The following is a 5,021-nucleotide window of genomic DNA, read 5'->3' on the forward strand; positions in this document are numbered from 1 at the left end:
AAACAGGGGCACATGTAACTAGATTTTGTAAGGAAATGGAAACCAAACTCATTATCTTTTTAAAATAAATAGACCCCAGTCTGAACTAAATGGTTCCTCACATACATTTCCCAACTGATTTTGCACATTCCTATACCATCTCTGTCACCCCATAGTATTTGCCTGTTGTCACTCAGACATATGAGCACCTGAGGATGTGCTGTCCTGTCTTATTTGTTTATTTTTAAAAATTTTTATAATCAAGCAAAGACCCTAGACACTAATTTTGGAGCAGAAAGCTTGGTTTCTAACTTTGGGAAGTGGTTAAAAGCATGGACTCTGGAGTTCAAGTCTAGGTTTGCTGTGATCTTGGGCAGGTTACTCAACCTCTGTAAGTTTGGATTTCTTCATCTTACAAGTGCAGATGATAATAATACCTGTTACGCACAGTTATTCTGAGTGATAATGAGCTGGTGTTTATAATGCACAAAATAATGCCTAGCAAATAGTAAATATTCTATGGCTATTAATTTAATTTAGTCACGTCAAATTGTTCCCAAAGCCTGTTACTTTTTTGAAAAAATTATGCTACCTTTTATTATTTTACAATATATTTCAAAAAAATGATGTTACAATTACCTCAACTCTCTATAAGACCTTCATAAGCAAAGTAACTCCACCTGTAGCCTCTGTGTTTTTTATCACTTAGTGGGGCAAAACATTCAATAAAATGTAAAATGTAACATACCCGGTCATGTCATTTAAAAACTTTTCATGATAACTTATTGCAAATTGCACTAGACAGTTCACCACTAGGGAAAACAGGCTCCTTGTTCATTCACATAATCCTTGCACTCAGAATTGAAGTCACTAATGAAACCACCTAGATAAAACGTTTTCAGCTGTGCTCAGCCAGCTGACCCCACCCTCTGGGTGGGAACCCACCCGGGACACTGCTCTTTCCTGCTCTTTAGTGGGGCTCTCATCCTCAGGCAGGTAGTCAGGCTACTCTTCTACTTCCACTGCTGTATCCCGGAATGGCACCAGCATCTCTTCTGCACTCCCACTTTTCACCACGTGCTGAGCCTTTATAACCTCGGTTGGTGCTATCGCTGACGCCAGAGGCTCTGCTTTCAAATCCTAATGGATTCACATCTTTGAACAGCCATTTGAAAAGTAAAGCTAAAAATGCCTCTAATTTTTAACAAAGCCTCTTCACATAAATTTCTCTGAGATGCATCACCAAGACCATCTATATGCAAAGCCACTGTTTTGGCACATTTGTTTGTAGTCCCCCCCGCCCCCCCAAAAAAACTGAGCTTTCCTTGGACGTTAATTCATTTTATTGAAACGATTGCTATTTGCCATATTGAAAGATTGAAGACTCCTAGATTTCAGAGACCAGCACTTTTATTTCTCCTGGAGTTGTAGTTTTCTATATAACATCTTTCAAGCTTAACATCATATCCAGTTCTCCTTTCATCTTTTCTCTGGGAGCACAGCATTCTGCCAAGTATTGAAGAACAAGCAGAGGTGAGTGGACAACAGGGGTGTTGGGATGGTCCATAAATAAGATAAAGCCAGGCAGACATCCCTGATCCAGGGCAATGGCTCTCCTACCTAATGGATCTGCCACAGCTGGTTAACTAGTGGTGAATGTGAGGTTCTTCATTCAAGGTAGAAGAGGAAGAATTCACCTCCTACACCATGCTGTGGACACTCTGCTTAAATTCACAACAATGACATACGATCTCAAAGCTTCCACATGTGAAGGATTCCTGTGCAGTCTAGCTGAATAGTGCTAGCTCAGGGTCCCTCACAAGGCTGCAGTTGAGGGCACAGTAGTGCCGCTGTCATTTGAAGATTCAAGTAGGAAAGGATCATTCTCCAAGTTCACTTACATGGCTGTTAGCAGCATTCAGTTTCTCACAGGTTGACAGACAGAGGGACTTAGTTCCTCACTGGCTATTGGCCAGAGGCCTCTCCCAGTTTCTTGCCATGTGGGCCTCTGCATAGTGCAACTCACAATCTAATGCCTGACATCTCCCAGGGTAAGTGAAGGAGACACAAAGAGAGAGCTCAAACCCTCTGTTTCTTCACAGGTACAAGTGGAATATAGTAGAAGTGACCAGCACATGCTTGGAAAATGCTACTGGCTCAGTGGGCACTTCCTGGGCCACATCTGTGACCCACTGTGTGTACTCATAAAAGTTCTGGAGGCACAAACAAGAAAGTACACTAAAAACTGTTCTACAGCAACTTCTGGGGCCTCTTGCTTCTAAGACCTCTCTTCTGCACAGCTGTAGTGGTCACACTGTTGGCTACTGCAGTTATACCATCCCAGATGACTATAGTTATTTTCCACGAGGGAAGATTGGAATATATACTGAGTACTCATGTTAAAACAGTAGGGAATGATCTCAGTCCTGTGTTTCCTCAACCCTTCCTCTCATAAGCCAGGACACTTTGTACTGTAGATAAGGAAAGAAATCATAGCTGGGTCTTCAAATTGGAGAGGGGAAGGAAGCCCATTTTTAATAGCATTGAAATAGGAGGTGAACCTAAACCGACCATTGCTTATTTATGGCTGTAGTTATTTCTCTCTGGTACATCCCCGAGGGTTACTTTCAGTTGTTAATTGGAACTTCTAAGCCATTTTTATTTACAAAGTGTTTTACAGTCATTGGTATTGATGACTTATAATTCCCCCATGAGTTAGGTGTCAGGATGAGGCATTGACACGGGCTCTGCTCTCAGGAAGCTGAGACGTGAGGGTGGATAAATCTGCCCCCCGCCCCCCGGCAGTCATGGGGTCCTGCTTTGCTTTGTTTTGGCTTGCCTATTACCTTCCCCATGTGCTCTAATAGCGGTTACGATTGGATTCCTGGACTCGGGTCTTCTGAGGAGGGACTAAGAGAAACAGTGACACAGAATCCACTTAGCAATTCTTCCCTTCCTTCTGCTCCCCATTAAAACAAATTGTTCTCACAACTCTATGTCTTTCGGCACACTTATTTTGTTTTTTAAGGAAGTAAGACAAATATCTGCCTGTTTATTGTTAAATTTGTAGTGCCCGTCATGACAAGCATAAGGATAGTAACACTTTTGCCAGCAGGGTGCTTATCTGTTTTACTAGTTCAGAAGGACTTGATTGATGTGAAAGACCAAGGTCTCAGTAAAGATAATTTAGCCATTTCCATACAGTTTATGCTTGTGTTAGTTGTATCCTGCAGGGGAGTCCCAGGGGGTGGCTTCGCTGACCTTCCCTCTAAAAGGTAACACATAGGAGATTCCTAAAGGAACCATCGTCTAACAAGACTAATGATGGCTTCCATGCCTATTATCATTCAGAGACATAGAAAGAGGCTTTAGAAATGCAGTACCACATTCCTCCCTTGATGTTCCACATGATCTATTAAGGCGTTATGTGGCAGATAAATTAATCATTAAAAACTTACTGTTAAGTCTTTACAAATAATAACCAGGTGTACCTTGATTATCTTTGATCTCAATATATATTTTTTCTGTCACCAAACAGATGATACATAGCAGTTTGTTTTACTGACAACTAATCTGAGAGAGTCAGAAAAGAAGGCTATTTTCCTCCAGCATTTTTCCTGTCCTTTTTTTTTTAAGTTAGAAGGACTAAAAAGTTCTTCACTCAGTAATAGCTCGTGACAGCCAGGATCACTTTTTCACCTCGCTTTGCTGGGGTGTGAGTATGAAGCATCCTCTCTGTTTATTATCCCAGCTATCCTTGCATTTGATTTATTTCTCCCATTTATTGCTACTTAGTATTTAAAAGTTCTGATCAAGGAATGCGCTCCACATCTTGTGTGCATTAGGTGTACCGTGATGCACAGGATTCCACTCAATGCCATCACTTTGGATTGAGGTGGGCTTTTTTTTAATAATGTGTTCTTCATCACATTAACCACTTCCAGAGCTAACATTTTCCAAATTCCAAAATGGAAAGAGAAAAGATGATATAATAAAATAATGCATGTGCAACTATCAAGGTAGATAGTTATAAGAGAAATGAAAAATGCATTATGACACATGACAGGCTTGTTATCACAGTTCTTAAATGTTTTAACATGCTTCTGGAGCAACTCATGTTAATAGAAATTGTTTGAGTAACTGCTCCATTCAAGAATGTGATTCTAGAGATGAGTGGTAATAGGAAAGAAAAAGGTGTCCTTCAGCAGAGAGTAACCGTTTTGTAAAGAAATTTAAGGAAGGAAGGCAATTGATTGAAAGTCTTGTTCACACCACAAATCTCTATAATCTACTCCATTAAAAAATACATGTTTTTATCGAAAGTGAGTTTAGAGAGAGAAAATTTTTGACTTGGCACTTCAAAATTTAATTTGAAAATTATTTCTAGGGAGATATTTGATTTTTAAAATATTTTGTCCACTATCTTAAGTACCACTTTTTGAGCTAGGTATTAAAAGATGAGGATCACTTGGGAGGGGAATTAAGGTGACTTTTTCTGGCTCACTGACTATAAGACATACAAAAGAAATGTCTTTATTCACATTAATTCTGAGCAATTGGTGATGATAATATCCATTTTTTACTTTTTAAAAGTTTATGTTGTACATTATTAGTAGAAAGCAACAACAACTATAGCTTCATGAACAATTATAACAATAAGCTACCCTAGAGCTTGCAATATTTCAAGAATGTTGATATGGCTTAATGTTTTCTTTAAAACAAAAATTATTCTTGAGGGGGCTAATGGCGTTATTAACTATGATAATAGCTAAAATTTATTAAGCATTTCTTTTGTGTCAAGATTGTTCTAAGTGCTTACATGTGTTACCTCATTTTATTATCATAACATCATAATTTAGTAAGTGTTATTTTCCCCTGTTTCTACAGGCAAAGAGAGATGAAATAAATTGTCCAAGAGCACGTGACTAGTAAGGGGTAGAGCAGTGATTCATGAGACAATAAATGTTCTCTGCTGAGCAAATTATAAGGCCTCAGTGATACACGTTTTTCTCTTTCTTGGTAAGATTGGCAGATTATTCAAT

General features: G+C 39.1%; 1 pseudogene; it reads right to left on the reverse strand.

The window, feature by feature from the left end:
- Positions 1 to 849: 849 nt before the first annotated feature.
- Positions 850 to 1,571, reverse strand: LOC119062373 (armadillo repeat-containing protein 1-like; annotated as a pseudogene).
- Between the last annotated feature and the right edge of the window lie 3,450 nt (positions 1,572 to 5,021).

The sequence above is a fragment of the Artibeus jamaicensis genome, unplaced genomic scaffold, assembly GCF_021234435.1.
Source record: "Artibeus jamaicensis isolate MK-2021 breed Jamaican fruit bat unplaced genomic scaffold, CSHL_Jam_final contig_387, whole genome shotgun sequence".
NCBI classification, from domain to species: Eukaryota; Metazoa; Chordata; class Mammalia; order Chiroptera; family Phyllostomidae; genus Artibeus; species Artibeus jamaicensis.